Raw genomic sequence first — 17,688 nt, forward strand, 5'->3', positions numbered from 1 at the left:
AAAGGCATTTTCTTTATTTATCCAATCACAAATCAGAGTAAAATTGTGGAAAAAACAAAAACAAAAACACTGGCAACTAGTTATAGATACCTGAGCATTCTACTATGTCACCTGAAAAGCCCAGGAGAGTAAACTTCCCCTGAACTAGACATCTTCAAGCTATGTGACCTCCAACAGGTCACTTCACTAGTCTGGGGCTCAGATCCCACATCCATTTTGTGGTAGGAATGAAAGAGATGCTCTTTGGAGTCTCCAACCAAAGCTGGGCTCTGCATCCTAATAGCCCCCAAGCTCATGGTCCAGCGGTACAGCCTGGCAGTCCAGAAAGAAACCACACCACTTCCTCTACCCCTGGCATGTCCAGAATTCTTCCTAAATCTGACCCAAAACATGAGATGTTGCCTCTGGCCATTTCTCTCACTGATCACCTCATGTCCAGATTTTTCTCTTTACCTGCTTCCTTGGACTCTATTCTCCAGGCCATCCCTCCTTCCCTGGCCACCATGTCCAAGACGTGGGTGCCAGTTCTGTTTTGCCCCATGCCTTGGCCCAGTGTCAGGGTCATGACATAAGGGAAGTGAAGCCCAACAGTTATATTAAATTAAATTAAAGGTATTTTTCAAGCAATGCGAATTGTAATAAAACACCCATCTAAAGAAAGCCAAAAGTGATGTGCTCAATGCATAATTGGTGTTATCATTAAAGGTCAAAAATCAGTCATCAGTGAGAAATGGAACAATCTATGTGGAACTAAATCTCCACCAGCCAATGAGGACCAGGAAAGGTGGCTGGCATGCCATCAGGGAGCAATTTGGCCTATAGAGCTCATTGCCCTGGCAAATGAGAATTAGACTCTAATTATCCCATTGGCAGGTTTTAGAAATTTTTAAAATATACTCTCTACAACTGTCACGGTGTCAAAACAATTATTTGCCTGCTTGAGCAGGTGTCAGGCATTGTAAAGTGTATATGTCCTTGTAAAACTAAATGAGAAACTTTCAGAAATTGGTGTAAGCTGGGGCCCTAATTATAGCATATACAGATACCTAAAGTCAGGAGGTGAAAAGGGAAGAACTCTGATTTTCCTTTTTCTTTTTCTTTACCCTAAGGCACTGAATTCTAAGCACACTCGTGGTAAAGGTAGAATGTGTCACTTGAACTTCAGGGAGGGATTCCAAGCCATTTTGCCTATCATTCTTGCCTTTGAGCCCTCACTGGTCCTTAAACATATACTACTTTTCTCTACACAGTCTGTGGATTTCACCTGCATTATCTCCCTTGGTCCTCCACACCAGCCCTGCATGTTCAGCCAGGCAGCATTTTTGCCCCATTTTACAGATGCAGAGCTGAGTGGTATTCCAAGTCTCCTAATTCCAAGACACTCACTCTTTCTCCCACATGCCTCCCTATGTGCCTTCCCTCCTGGTCCAGTAACTAAACCTCTGCTAGAATACCCTGATGCTCACACTTCTGTTGCTGTTTCATGGACTCTGAAATTCTTTGATAGATGGGTAGGTAGGAAGTAAAAGAGGCAGCCACCAACACGATGCCCCTTGAGCTATTCACAACTAGTAGACATTGAATTAATGGTGACTGATCAGTTGACTGAAATAATAACACCAGGAAGGGTATTCCCCTCAAATTGAAGGAGTACTCAGCTCAGTGTTGATTCATAGTCTACCTTAGACAAGGCATGTGTACAGTCAGGAATGTTACATGAAATAAGGCAAGATTTCTTCCCTAGGGAATCTAGCACTTGAATGCTAGACAGGAATGTTCTTACTTTGAAAATATAACAGCAGCTTTTGTGAAGGTACAACATGCTAAAGAATCAAAGGAGAGAAGGAAATAGTCACAGCTTGTTGTCAAGGGATTCTTCATCTTCTCCAACACTATGCACTGAATGTTTTATGCCCATTTTTGACAACCTTCACAACTCTACAAGAACAGAAGTGATCCAGCTGGGTCACCACCTGGGTCATCTTTAGATTCCAAAGGGAAGCAGTGTGGATTAATTGCAGATTAGTGGGTGTAGGTGGTACCCTACCAGAGCCTCTTTCCCGGGTAGTACAATTATCCCCAAGATACTGTGCGTATTGACTGTTATGAGCTCCAACTGGCCCCTTGCTTCAGAAAATTGCCCTTGGCTGATGAGAGCCTCCTGGCCTGAGGAGTCATGTCCTTACCTCCAGGGATGGCCCACAGCAGATGACTGATAAGGGCTCAATCAGCTTCTTGGCCTCAGGGTAGGGACCACTCTATGGTGTGGTTTATGCTCCAGAATGCCCTGTTCATCAGGCCAAGGCTGGGTTTCCTGAGATCACAACTTTATTTGCCCTTCCCTTTTCCTGCCTGCCCCACTGCCTCCTCCAGGCTTCTCCTAACAGCACCCCTCCATAAATCCCAGGAATCCAAATCATGGTCTCAGGCTCTGCTTCTTATATCTAAGACAGTTCCTTATTCTTTTGGAGCCCCATTTCCTCACCTGTAAAACCCTGGGAGTAGGTCACAAGCGGTCGTGAGAGCTAGTGAGATGATGTAACTTAATCTCTTTATAAATTCCTGGGCTCAATAAATCGTAGCAAGGATTTTTCCTCTTTAGTTATATTTAAGAGAACTTTCAGTCTCTGGGATCTAGAACAGAGACCGTGGGCAGCATCAGTTGGCCACAGAAACTGAAGAACTGGAAGTAGCCAGAAGTTTGTAAATGCAGGAGGAGCCAGTCCATCCTCAGGGGTATTGAGGACCAGTTAGGACTTGTCGCCAGTTTACCACAACAGGTGGGGGCAGGGAGCTGGTCAAGGACCTGGTGGAGGGGGACAGGTGGCAGGAGCAGCAGGGTGCCATTGGAGGAGTTTCAATTCAGTACATTTATAGGTTAGCTTTGCTGTTCACCTTTTAAGCAGAAGGGCAAATAGATCGCCCACCGGATAAAACAGCTTTCTCTGAAATATTGCTTCCTGACTCCACCGTTTCATCTCCATTGGCTGCGGCTTCCCTCCACCTTCTCCTTTCAGTCTGGCTTCCCACCATCGCTGCGGGGCGAGCCCGAGCTGATGAGGGCACCTGGCTTTTGTGGCAGCTCTTCAAAGCTAGAGGTCAGGTGTGTTTCTAGGATTTAATTAAGCTGGAAATGAAATCCAGCCCTGGAGTGGCTCATCGTCTTTATTATCACATTTCTTACCGCTTGTCAGGCCACAGTGGCTCTATGGGTCTTGAAAAGGAAGAAGCGGGATGCTTCCCAGGCAGGGCTCGGTTAATCTATTTCACACGGCATTTCAGGTACCTTCCTCCATTTTAGCAGGATGGAAAAAAACCAGCATGTTTGGAGTCTTCTGGGGAAAAGAATTACCTTAAAATGAACAAAAGCAAAATGCATTTTGAAATAACACATTATTTCAAATATATTTCCTTTTATAGTATAATAGAGTATGTGCCCACCATAAAAATGTATGCGATAAAAACATAAAGAATTAAAAAATCACTTGTAATCTCACCAGCTAGATAGATACAACCACTGTTAATATTACGGTCTCCTTCCTGCCAAGCACTGGTGTGTGTTCCTGGGCTTAACATGTAGGTAGTGAAAGACAGAGAAAGGAGCACTCCTCTCTTTAGGATGGGAAGAATCTGATCCTATAGGGGTTGTGATTCACTGTATAATCCTTTTTTAATATTATTTATGTATATATTCACTAACATTATTTCATATAGGACACTAATTCACCGAGACCAAGAAGGATTTTTCCCCCCCTTTTTCAAGCAAACTAGAGCCAGGAAAAAAAGTCAGGGCTTAAAAGAATTTCCATGCTCAGTAATACTACAGACTATCACATTGCAGTCATGTTTTTCTGGGCCTAATAAAATATTCTATAGTCATTCAGATTAATCAAATGAGATGAGGGGATTTATACACTGCTGTGCACTGAGAAAGGGGCTTAACAGTCTCCCAAAATAATATCATTTGACACCCGGAGCTATTAGACTGCATCGGCAGAGGGTATTCATTCTGTAGCCTGATTTGTGTTCAGCGGGTGGCAGTCCCCTTCACGTCCCCTTAGTGTGGTGAGAGTTGGCAGCTACAGGGCGCTGACCTTTCTCACTCTGGAGATGTGATTGCTTTCACACTGATCACATAGAAACACTTAGCAAATCTCATACTGTTAACTCCATCACACACTAGCAATACTGGCATTTTATGACTGTCATGTGGCATTAGCCAGCTGAAAACTCACTAAGATGCGGAAGCCATGCCGAATTAATAACCTTTAAGGTAGTAATTTAGTCAGTTTTCGCGCAATTAATAAGCACCACTTTAGCCAAAGACAAAAGTCACAAAATCATGGACTACTGAGCAAAGAAGGAAACTTCAAGAACTTCTCTTCCAGCACCCTCACTTTATGAATAAAGGAAACTGAGGACCAAAGAGGAGGAGGGATTTTTTTTTTCAAGGTCACAGAGCTAGGATTGGAGTAGTGGCTTTCAGCCTGCATGTCAGCAGCATCAGATCTTAAATGGAATCCTGCATATATAACTACAATATGCATGAAACATCTAAGAAAGGAGCATCATGCGTGAAACAGGGTTGGCATTCAAAGCTTTACCCTTTCTTGTCCATCTCAGCTATGAGATATTCAGAAAGCCCTGAATCTCCGTGAAGCAGAAATCAAAACCACCTTCCCTTAACATACTGGCTCCAGGAACATTTCTTGCACCTTCAATATTTTTTATATAAGCAAATAATCTGTGTTAGACTGATAAATGATTTAAATTAGAAAAGTGTGATCTCATAGTCTTCTCATTTGCAAAAGGAAAACATTAATGGTCTCTGCAACAGCAAGTGAATATCCATTAGAAGTTGAACAGAAAATGAAAATGAGTGGAGATTGTAATAGCCTCTCCCAGCATCAGTGCTAGCCATGATCCACTGTAGATGCTATGTAACCACTAGCCCCAGCCCCAGCCCCCCTCCCCCCACACCAATGGTTCAGGATTGGCCTTAGGCCAATTAGATATGGGTTATCACTGAACTGGCAAATGTCAACAGTTGACTCAGATCCACTGGGTAAGAACAAACATTGACTTTGGCTTGGGGGCAAAGCAAACAAAGTTTACAAATTGACGGATACAAAAGGAAGTCAAGATGGTAAAAACAAACTGGTGGTTGCCAGGGGAGAGGGGGCTGGGGGGATGGGTGAAATAGATGAAAGGGATTAAGAAGTACCAACTTCTAGTTATAAAATAAATGTCATGGAGATGAAAAGTACAGCATAAGACATTGTATGGTGACAGATGGTAACTATACTTATCGTGGTGAGCATTACATAATGTATAGAATTGCTGAGTCACTGTGCTATACACCTGAAATTAATATAACATTGTATGTCAACTACACTCAATAATAAAAAATTTTTTAAGCAATACAGCAGAGATCAACAATATTCTCCAAAGAAGTTGAAAGCTTCCAGGTTACAATAATTCTAAACAATAGGCCTGCAGTTACAGATAATAATTTGAGAGCAAGGTCACATTAGATTTCTAGAGAGCCAATTCCCTCCCTCCATAAGTAAGGTTGTAACTGTTCTGCAGTTTAGCTAGTCTGAAGAAGTCTTGGGACTTCCTCATTCGGGTCAGTTACACACCATCACTTTTGAGATTATATAATATATAACTGAAGGGTATGACCAAGTGCAATACACTTAGACACAAATATAACTCTATTTATTATGTTCAGTCTTCCCAAGCTAACATAACCCAGTCTAGTGAATGTCTGAACCAAGGACTAGCAAACCAAATGGGGCTTAGTTACCTTATCCTTAGGAGTCAGACCTAGATGCCATTAAACCAGCTATGAAGTTTTTCTTGTGGTTATAACTCATGGCCAGACTGATTGGTTCAAGGATAGATGCCCTAATTGGTCCAATTAGAGGAATGTCCAGGACTTTTGTTTGACAGTTTAGGTAGAGATATTCTTTCCCAGGGATATTATCAAACAAGCATTAATTGTTTTTTATACTGCCTGCCTTCTGAGAGTCACAAAGGGATTCACCTACCCAATGCCATAGCCTGTGTTAGACAGTGAGCTAAACAGGATCCCTGCTCTCTAGGAAGTCACATCTTACCAAATATTGACAGTAGCAAAGAAGTTAGAGGGGTCTGCAAGTTATTTTTCAATACCTCAAAAGGCCCAAGAGAAAAAAAACCACATCTTTAACCACAATAAGACTGACCTGACTGTGTATGGGGCTCTGATTACTTTTGAATGGGGTAACATTGGTTATTCCAAAGTGACAAATCTGATTGACAGTTAGAAATGGAAAAATGGATGCGAGCACAGCATAATATATAGAGTTGTCAATTCAGTATGTTGTATACCTTCTGGAACTAATATAACATTGTACATCAACTGTATATATACAGTCATATATATATATATATTTTAAGTATTAAAAAGAAATGGAAAAATATATTTAAAACTAATTAATTGTGTTTTTATGGCATGAAATCTAATATAGAGAGATTCCGTAAAAAAGAAGGAAAAGGAGAAAGAGAAAGGGAGGGAGGGAGGGAGGAGGAGGGGGGAGGAGAGAGGGAAGAAAAAGATGAAGGAGAAGGAGGAAGAGGAGGAGGAGGGGAAGGAAAGAAAGGAAGGAAGGAAAAGGAACAGAGAAAGAAAGAGAAAGAAAGAAAGAAAGAAAAGAAAGAAAGAAAGAAAGAAAGAAAGAAAGAAAGAAAGAAAGAAGAAAGAAAGAAAGAGAAGAAAGAGAAAAGAAGAACGAAAGAAAGAAAGAGAAAAAGAAAGAAAGAAAGAAAGGGAGAGGGAGGGAGGGAGGGAGGGAGGAAGGAAGGAAGAAAGGGAGTGAGGGAGGGAAGAATTAAATGGGGCAGGGGGGTAGATCAACCTATAATTCAATCACATTTACACTTACTAAGGTGTCCTAAACTTCATTTTTCTGAGCTACTTCATTCCCAGCTCTGCTGACTTGCAGGAAAAACCACCTTGAAAACACCCAGAAACAAGATGCTAATAAAGATAAATAAATAGCTTCATTTTCCCTCTACTTCACAACACAGGAACATCATTTGAAATATATATACTGAGCTCTCAGAAGAGGTGCTGCTTTAGCTTCCTAGAGCTGCCATAATAAATTTTCACAAACTGGGTGGCTTAAAACAACAGAAGTTTCTTCTCACACTTCAGGCGGCCCAAAGTCTGAAATCAGGTGTCAGTGGGACTCACTTGCGCCAAAGTCTCCTGTGGGGAATCCCCCAGGGTCTCTTCCAGCTTCTGGTGGCTCCTCAAGTTCCTTGGCCTGTGGCAGCATAACTCCAATCTCTGTCTTTGTCCTCATGTGGCCCTCTCTGTGTATCTCTGTATCAAATCTCCCTGTCTTTTTTCTTTTCTTGTAAGAATACTTATAAGGACATAATCATTCTAAATCCAGGATGATTTCATCTGGATGTCCTTAACTCAATTTCATCTTCAAAGACCTTATTTCCAAATGAGGCCACATTCACAAGTACCAGGGGTTAGAATTTGGATATATCTTTTTAAGGGACACTATTCGAGGCACCAAGTTGGTGAACACATACTCCTGATTTTTTGACAACCATATTTCTGACTGTGTGAGGAAATCACCACCCAAACCAACACCAGCCCCTCAAAAGCAGTATAACTGAAACTAAACTCATTCTTATTCTTCCCCAACATGTTTTGCTCCCTGAATCTCTCATTATTAATGCCCCACATTGAATCAAGGGCTATGTTCTGTTTTACACCTGAAATTTCTCTTGCATCCATTTCCTTCTCCATCCTACAACCACCCTTTCAGGTGTTGGCATCCCTTCCCATGCACCAGCCTTAGTGTTGGCCTCCCTGACTTTGGCTTTACCACCCGTTACCCCTAATCCAACATCCCCACTACTAAGAGAGTGATTTACTAAAATAACCGTCTGTTCAAAAGCCAACAATGGCTTTCCCCATTTATCTCTTGTTAAACCTCACAGTTATTGCAAGGATTATTTAAGCTGCTCAGATGCCACCCACTCCAAGAAACATTCTGTAATCTCCCCTATGTAGAAGTTTTCTCTTCTCTGAATTCCCATAGCTGCTCCTCTCCACCTCATCTTATTTTAGTAATTGGGAGTTTGGGCCAGCAATCTACAGTTATTTCCATCAGGGACTCACCTTTGCAACCCTAGTCATGGCCACAGATTGAGTCATTTATTGGCCACCTCTTGGATTTCTCTTCATCCCTGCTACTCTAAGAACTCAGGCTTACTCTTCGGTTGGGCCCTGATGTAATTTTACCTCCTCCACCCCACCATACTTGATTGGACACGGACAAAGTTTGGGACAATCAGACATTCTTCCTTGGATTGAAAATTGAGGCTGAGAAATCTTTCAGGAATTACTTATTTCAACAGAAGAGGAATTTATTTCCACTCACATTCACACTGGTGTGGTCAGTGGACCTGTCTGTTACTGGTCCACCACAAAATGAGTATAGAAATTGAGAGTATGCATTTAAAAACTTTTGTCAAAATTTGACAGAGTCATTTTATATCTGTTGACTTTAATAATTTAAAATTTAAGAATTATATTTGTATTTATTTTTATTTTCTAAGAATTTATTCTTAATAACATTTTGAAGTTCACTCACAAAAAGTTACAAAAAAGCACAGTGTTTCTATGTACCTCTTGCTCCACTTCCCCCAACGATAATATCTTACTTAACCATTGCACATTGGTCCAAACCAGGAAATTGACTCTATTATTTCATTTGAATTATGTTCTACAAAAGTATCCATGTATGACACATTAGAATTTTCTTAAAAAAAAAAAAAAAAACTGGTTATTCACCGCAGATCATTTGGAGAGAGCTAGTTTACATAATCTTATTACAAAAATAATTAAAGTAGCAACAGAAAATGATAAAAGAGTGGAAATGCCACAGGCTTGGGACCAGCCAACTTGATGAAGCCCTGCCTACCCCCAGTGGAGCTGTGGAAAAATTCCATACCTAGAAATGGGGTTAATAATTATTAACTGGAATATGGAGATAACAGTTATTCTGTATCACAGAACTATAAGGATCAGAGGCATTCTGAAAATATTTTCAAACGCAAGCCAGTATTATTTCTTATTTTACAAGCTCTAGATAATTTTCAAGCCCCTTCCACATACATTATAAACCTCTTTCATTTTAACAAGGGTGGTTTTCCCAGTTTTACCCATGAAGCTTAGGAATGTTGGAGAAGCCTACACAGAGTCAAATAGCCAGGATAAGAGTCGAGGTAGGAACTCAGGCCCTCTTTCCAGAACAAGCTACTCTTCACTCCCGACCTGATGCTATCTCAAATCTTCAGTAATCCAATAATCAAAGGGAAGAAAAAGATAATTTGTGCAGGTTTTACAGGTTACATTGCTAACTTAAAGAACTAGTTAAAAAAAATACTCAGTGTTTTATGACAGTTGGCCTTTGTCACATATGCTTTCTTTTCATTTATATGTAATTCTGTCCTTTCTTCCCCTTCCCCAAAAGTGGCACCATAGAGGTTGCTAAGCAATTGTCCCTGACAAGGTCTCAGCACCTGTCAATAAAATGGAATATTCTCCCATTCTCTCTTCCATTTTAGTGCTGAGGAGGGTGTCAATCAAAGAACATCGGTAAACGCTGGCTTTTGAGAGAAGGCAGAGAGGCCCTGACAGGCAGGGAATAAAAGATGACTATTTTTAAACTAACAAGTCCTTTCTTAAAGTAAGGCAGTTGAGTAAGACAGAGACAAGTTTCACTATTCCACTTTTCTGGGAGGTGAAAGGGCTTCTTCAGGTCAAGCCACCATCTTGATTTGAGAAGGATGTCTTGTTTGTCCAGAAAGCAATTTTCAAAAAAGCATCACCACTCTTTATAAATCAAAGAGAAAAAAAACACTCAAAAATGAGTATCTGAAAATAACATTTTTCACAAAGACTCAGAGATTTAGAAGATTCTCAAGAGTTTGGCCATAATATTTAACTAAAGAAGACCTTCAGAGAATAGAGAATTGACATGCAGTATTGAGTGCAATTAAATGGTATCAAATTTATCAATCTATATTTATATATTCAATAAATACAATCCAAGTCACTGGGTATACACCTCCACAACAGCTGCCATCTTTGTACACAGCACTGCACTATACAAAGACAAATACACAGAGATTAAGATAAAGGGGCATTTGCTCTCCTATAATACGTACAACTACTTTGACACAGAATTAATACTGCACATAAATGTGTGAGGTGGAGCATCTAGTCAAGCCAGAGAAAATTTGTCTTATAGTCAAGATTGAAATAATCAATCAAACCACTTTACTACCCACCACCTCCCTAAAAGGGAACCTTCAAATTGTCTTACCCAAAACTGACTTAGGGTCAGAACATACAACTCTGTTACTTTAGAATGTGTCAACTTGCTCCTAAGCCCATACCTGAATCATTTTTCTGAACAGACTCATTAACCTTTGCTCAAACATATGCATATGTTCCTAGCAGGTGGCAGCATTCTTTAATCCCTGGTAATATCAAGATAATTCTAGCGCAAACACAGAAATGTCAGTGTTGCTAACCTTTTTAATTACACAGCCATATTATCTTCATGTGACATAGGAAATGACACACTGCAAAGTTCTACTTCAAATATCCTGTGCTGAAAGCAAATGCATATGAGGAAGATAATATGGTGAATTCAACACAAAAGCCCTTGATGGTAAAATGTTAAGATAACTGACTTGGGGGGGGGCAGAGCAAAATGGCGGAGGAGTAGGAGACCTGGATTTCCTCTCCTCTCAGGAATTCAGCTGGATAGGGATCAAATCATTCTGAACACCTACGAACTCAACAAGAGATCGAAGAAAAGAATAGCAACAACTCTCTGAACAGAAAAGCAACCACTTTCTGGAAGGCAGGACGTGCGGAGAAGTGAATCCGAGGCGATATTCAGGAGGATAGACGGCGGGGGAGGGGCCTCCGTCTGCCGCTTCTGGCAAGTGAAAGAATCACGGAGCACAAAATCGGAACTTTTAGAAGTCGGCTCCGCTGTGGGACGTCACTCCGGTGGCTAAGCGGGGGGGTAGAACCCTCGTGGGACAGTGTGGTCTCAGGACCCTCGGGGTCACAGAAAGACCGGGGGTGCCTGAGTGCAGCAGAGCTCCCAGGTATCGGAGCGGGGAAGCCGGCTGCAGAGACTGAGCCCAGGTGTGGGCTCTCAGCTCCGGTTGCCATAGACCGTGATCTGCGGCACAGTCGGGCCACTGCTCCTCCAGCAGGGACCCAACAAGCGGCAGATCCGGGGAGACTCACCTTCTTCCCCCGGGAGGAGAGGTGTGGAAGCGCACCGCAGGAATCTGCTGGGTTTGGAGACTCCACACGGGGTCGGGTGCCAGAGATAGAAACGCGCGGTCACAGCCCGGGTGAACGCGGAGTGTGGCCGGAGACCAGGGAGATGGGAGTGACTGACTGCTTTTCTCTGGGGGCTCACTGAGGAGCGGGGCCCCGAGTTCTCGGCTCCTCCGAAGCAGAGATTGGGAGGCCGCCATTTTCACTCTCCGCCTCCAAAGCTGTACAGAAAGCTTGAAGGGAACAAAAGCTCCGGAGAGCAAACCCGAGCAGATTACTTAGTCTGGACCGGGCAAGGGCGGGGCAATTCCGCCTCCCGCAAAGACTTTTGGAAACCACGGCAACAGGCCCCTCCCCCAGAAGATCAGCGAGAACAGCCAGCCAAGACCAAGTTTACCGATCAATGAGAATGGCAGAACTCCAGCACTAGGGGAATAATGCACATAGAATTCATGGCTTTTTTACCATGACTCTTTAGTCTTTCAAAGTTAATTTTTTCTTAACTGTCTTTTTTTTTTTTTAATTTTTCTTTTTCCCTTTTTCAACCAACATCTTATCAATCCCTTTTTTAAAAAAACATTTTTATTTTTCATTTTTATTTTTCATTTTTAGAGTCATATTCTATCCCTTCATAGTAGTTACCAGTATTTTTGGCATATATATATATATAAGTTGTTCTCTCTTTAAAATTTTGAGATAGTTTCTTCTAACAGATCAAAATATAGCCTAAATCTCTATTGTATGGTTTTTTCTACTCCCCTGCCTGATCACATTCTCTCCCTTTTTTTTTCTCTTTTTTTTTAAAATCCTTTTCTTTCTTTTTTCAAACAACTTCTTATCAATTCCTTTTATAAAATTTTTTATAATTTCCATCTTTACATTCATATTCCATCCCTTCATCATATCAACCCTTATTTTTGTACATATATAAGTTTTTCTTTCTTTAAAATTTTGGGAGGCACTTTCTTCTAACAGACCAAATACACCCAAAATCTAGTGTGTGGCACTGATCTATAAACCAGCCTGATCATATTTGATCACATTCTGTTTTTTTGTTTTGTTTTGTTCTGTTTTTGTTTGTTTTTATCTTTATCTTTTTCTTTTCTTTCTTTTTTTTCTTTTTCTTTTTTCTCTCTTTCCCTTTCTTTTCCCACTGCTTCAGGTCTTTTCTGATTTGTTTAGAGTATATTTTCTGGAAACATTGTTACCCTGTCAGCACTTTGTTCTCTCATTAATCTATTCTCCTCTGCACAAAATGACAAGATGGAAAAAATCACCTCAACAAAAAGAACAAGAAGTAGTACCGACTGCCAGGGACCTACTCAATACGGACATTAGTACAATGTCAGATCTAGAGTTCAGAATCATCACTTTAAAGATACTAGCTGGGCTTGAAAAAAGCATGGAAGTTATTAGAGAAACCCTTTCTGGAGAAGTAAAAGAACTAAAATCTAACCAAGTAGAAATCAAAAAGGCTATTAGTGAGGTGCAATCAAATATGGGGGTGCTAACTGCTAGGATAAATGACGCAGAAGAAAGAATCAGTGATATAGAAGACCAAATGATGGAAAATAAAGAAGCTGAGAAAAAGAGAGATAAACAACTACTGGATCACGAGGGCAGAATTCGAGAGATAAGCGATACCATAAGATGAAACAACATTAGAATAATTGGGATCCCAGAAGAAGAAGAAAGACAGAGGGGCAGAAGGTATAACGGAGCAAATTATAGCAGAGAACTTCCCTAATTTGGGGAAGGAAACAGCCATCAAAATCCAGGAAGCACAGAGAACCCCTCTCAAAATCAATAAAAATAGGTCAACACCCCAACATCTAACAGTAAAATTTACGAGTCTCAGAGACAAAGAGAAAATCCTGAAAGCAGCTCGGGAGAAGAGATATGTAACCTACAATGGTAGAAATATTAGATTGGCAACAGACCTATCCACAGAGACCTGGCAGGCCAGAAAGGACTGGCAGGATATATTCAGAGCACTAAATGAGAAAAATATGCAGCCAAGAATACTATATCCAGCTAGGCTGTCATTGAAAATAGAAGGAGAGATAAAAAGCTTCCAGGACAAACAAAAGCTAAAGGAATTTGCAAACACGACACCAGCCCTACAAGAAATCTTGAAAGGGGTCCTCTAAGCAAAGAGAGACCCTAAGAGCAACATAGACCAGAAAGGAACAGAGACAATATACAGTAACAGTCACCTTACAGGCAATACAATGGCACTAAATTCCTATCTTTCAATAGTTACCCTGAATGTAAATGGGCTAAATGCCCCAATCAAAAGACACAGGCTATCAGATTGGATTAAAAAACAAGACCCATTGATATGCTCTCTGCAAGAGACGCATTTTAGACCCAAAGACACCCCCAGAATGAAAGTGAGGGGGTGGAAAACCATTTACCATGCTAATGGACACCAAGAGAAAGCTGGGGTGGCAATCCTTACATCAGACAAATTAGATTTTAAACCAAAGACTGTAATAAGAGATGAGGAAGGACACTATATCCTACTTAAAGGGTCTATCCAACAAGCAGATCTAACAATTGTAAATATCTATGCCCCTAACATGGGAGCAGCCAATTATATAAGGCAATTAATAACAAAAGCAAAGAAACACATCGACAACAATACAATAATAGTGGGGGACTTTAACAACCCCCTCACTGAAATGGACAGATCATCTAAGCAAAAGATCAACAAGGAAATAAAGACTTTAAATGACACACTGGACCAAATGGACTTCACAGACATATTCAGAACATTCCACCCCAAAGCAACAGAATACACATTCTTCTCTAGTGCCCATGGAACATTCTCCAGAATCGATCACATCCTAGGTCACAAATCAGGTCTCAACCGGTACCAAAAGATTGGGATCATTCCCTGCCTATTTTCAGACCACAATGCTTTGAAACTAGAACTCAATCACAAGAGGAAAGTTGGAAAAAACTCAAATACATGGAGGCTAAAGAGCATGAAAATGAATGGGTCAACCAGGAAATTAAAGAAGAATTTAAAAAATTCATGGAAACCAATGAAAATGAAAACACAACTATTCAAAATCTTTGGGATGCAGCAAAGGCAGTCCTAAGAGGCAAATATATAGCAATACAAGCCTTTCTCAAGAAACAAGAAAGGTCTCAAAGTACACAACCTAACCCCACACCTAAAGAAGCTGGAGAAAGAACAGCAAAGAAAGCCTAAACCCAGCAGGAGAAGAGAAATAATAAAGATCAGAGCAGAAATCAATGAAATAGAAACCAAAAGAACAGTAGAACAGATCAACGAAACTAGGAGCTGGTTCTTTGAAAGCATTAACAAGATTGATAAACCCCTGGCCAGACTTATCAAAAAGAAAAGAGAAATGACCCAAATCAATAAAATCATGAATGAAAGAGGAGAGATCACAACCAACACCAAAGAAATACAAACAATTCTAAGAACATATTATGAGCAACTCTATGCCAGCAAATTAGATAACCTGGAAGAAATGGATGCATGCCTAGAGATGTATCAACTACCAAAACTGAACCAGGAAGAAATAGAAAACCTGAACAGACCTATAGCCACTAAGGAAATTGAAGCAGTCATCAAAAATCTCCCAAAAAACAAAAGCCCAGGGCCAGATGGCTTCCCAGGGGAATTCTACCAAACATTTCAAGAAGAATTAATACCTATTCTTCTGAAACTGTTCCAAAAAATAGAAATGGAAGGAAAACTTCCAAACTCATTTTATGAGGTCAGCATTACCTTGATCCCAAAACCAGACAAAGACCCCATCAAAAAGGAGAATTACAGACCAATATTCCTGATGAACATGGATGCCAAAATTCTCACCAAAATACTAGCCAATAGGATCCAACAGTACATTAAAGGGATTATTCACCACGACCAAGTGGGATTTATCCCTGGGCTGCAAGCTTGGTTCAACATCCGCAAATCAATCAACGTGATACAATACATTAACAAAAGAAAGAACATGAATCATATGATCCTCTCAACAGACGCAGAAAAAGCATTTGACAAAGTACAGCATCCTTTCTTGATCAAAACTCTTCAGAGTATAGGCATAGAGGGTACATACCTAAATCCTAAAAGCCATCTATGAAAAACCTACAGCGAATATCATTCTCAATGGGGAAAAACTGAGAGCTTTCCCCCTAAGGTCAGGAACGCGGCAGGGATGTCCACTATCACCACTGCTATTCAACATAGTATTAGAAGTCCTAGCCACAGCAATCAGACAACAAAAAGAAATAAAAGGCATCCAAATCGGCAAAGAAGAAGTCAAACTCTCACTCTTTGCAGATGATATGATACTTTATGTGGAAAACCCAAAAGACTCCACCCCAAAACTGTTAGAACTCATACAGGAATTCAGTCAAGTGGCAGGATATAAAATCAATGCACAGAAGTCAGTGGCATTCCTATACACCAACAACAAGACAGAAGAAAGAGAAATTAAGGAGTCGATCCCATTTACAATTGCACCCAAAACCATAAGATACCTAGGCATAAAACTAACCAAAGAGGCAAAGGATCTGTACTCAGAAAACTATAAAATACTCATGAAAGAAATTGAGGAAGACACAAAGAAATGGAAAAACGTTCCATGCTCATGGATTGGAAGAACAAATATTGTGAAGATGTCAATGCTACCTAGAGCAATCTACACATTCAATGCAATCCCCATCAAAATACCATCCACTTTTTTCAAAGAAATGGAACAAATAATCCTAAAATTTGTATGGAACCACAAAGACCCCGAATAGCCAGAGGAATGTTGAAAAAGAAAAGCAAAGCTGGCGGCATCACGATTCCGGACTTCAAGCTCTATTACAAAGCTGTCATCATCAAGACAGTATGGTACTGGCACAAAAACAGACACATAGATCAATGGAACAGAATAGAGAGCCCAGAAATGGACCCTCAACTCTATGGTCAACTCATCTTTGACAAAGCAGGAAAGAATGTCCAATGGAAAAAAGACAGTCTGTTCAACAAATGGTGTTAGGAAAATTGGACAGCCACATGCAGAAGAATGAAACTGGACCATTTCCTTACACCACACACAAAAATAGACTCCAAATGGTTGAAAGACCTCAGTGTGAGACAGGAATTCTCAAAATCCTAAAGGAGATCACAGGCAGCAACCTCTTCGACCTCAGCCGCATCAACTTCTTCCTAGACACATCACCAAAGGCAAGGGAAGCAAGGGCAAAAATGAACTATTGGGGCTTCATCAAGATAAAAAGCTTTTGCAAAGCAAAGGAAACAGTCAACAAAACCAAAAGACAACCGACAGAATGGGAGAAGATATTTGCAAATGACATATCAGATAAAGGGCTAGTATCCAAAATCTATAAAGAACTTATCAAACTCAACACCCAAAGAACAAAGAATCCAATCAAGAAATGGGCAGAAGACATGAACAGATGTTTTTCCAAAGAAGACATCCAAATGGCCAACAGACACATGAAAAAGAGCTCAATATCGCTCGGCATCAGGGAAATCCAAATCCAAACCTCAATGAGATACCACCTCACACCAGTCAGAATGGCTAAAATTAACAAGTCAGGAAATCACAGATGTTGGCGGGGATGCGGAGAAAGGGGAACCCTCCTACACTGTTGGTGGGAATGCAAGCTGGTGCAGCCACTCTGGAAAACTGTATGGAGGTTCCTCAAAAAGTTGAAAATAGAGCTACCATATGATCCAGCAATTGCACTATTGGGTATTTACCCCAAAGATACAAAAGTAGGGATCCGAAAGGGTACGTGCACCTCGATGTTTATAGCAGCAATGTCCACAATAGCCAAACTGTGGAAAGAGCCAAGATGTCCATCGACAGATGAATGGATAAAGAAGAAGTGGTATATATATACAATGGAATATTATGCAGCCATCAAAAGGAATGAGATCTTGCCATTTGCAAAGACGTGGATGGAACTGGAGGGTATTATGCTGAGCGAAATAAGTCAAACAGAGAAAGATAAGTATCATATGACCTCACTGATATGAGGAATTCTTAATCTCAGGAAACAAACTGAGGGTTGCTGGAGTGGGGGGTGGAGTGGGAGGGATGGGGTGACTGGGTGATAGACACTGGGGAGGATATGTGCTCTGGTAAGCGCTGTGAATTGTGCAAGACTGTTGAATCTCAGATCTGTACCTCTGAAACAAATAATGCAATATATGTTAAGAAAAAAAAAAAGAAGAAGAAGAAGAAGATAGCAGGAGGGGAAGAACGAAGCGGGGGAAATCAGAGGGGTAGATGAACTATGAGAGATGA

The 17,688-nt window shown here is 40.7% G+C and overlaps 1 long non-coding RNA gene across 1 annotated transcript in view; it reads right to left on the reverse strand.

Moving 5' to 3' along the window:
• LOC118528507 (uncharacterized) overlaps positions 1–17,688 on the reverse strand; it is a 48,246-nt gene that overhangs the window by 13,318 nt on the left and 17,240 nt on the right. Inside the window, exon 2 of the long non-coding RNA XR_004913698.2 lies at positions 3,185–3,352. This is a non-coding gene — a long non-coding RNA (uncharacterized LOC118528507). The remainder of the gene's footprint in view (positions 1–3,184; positions 3,353–17,688) is intronic.

The sequence above is a fragment of the Halichoerus grypus genome, chromosome 1 (genome assembly GCF_964656455.1).
Source record: "Halichoerus grypus chromosome 1, mHalGry1.hap1.1, whole genome shotgun sequence".
NCBI classification, from domain to species: domain Eukaryota; kingdom Metazoa; phylum Chordata; class Mammalia; order Carnivora; family Phocidae; genus Halichoerus; species Halichoerus grypus.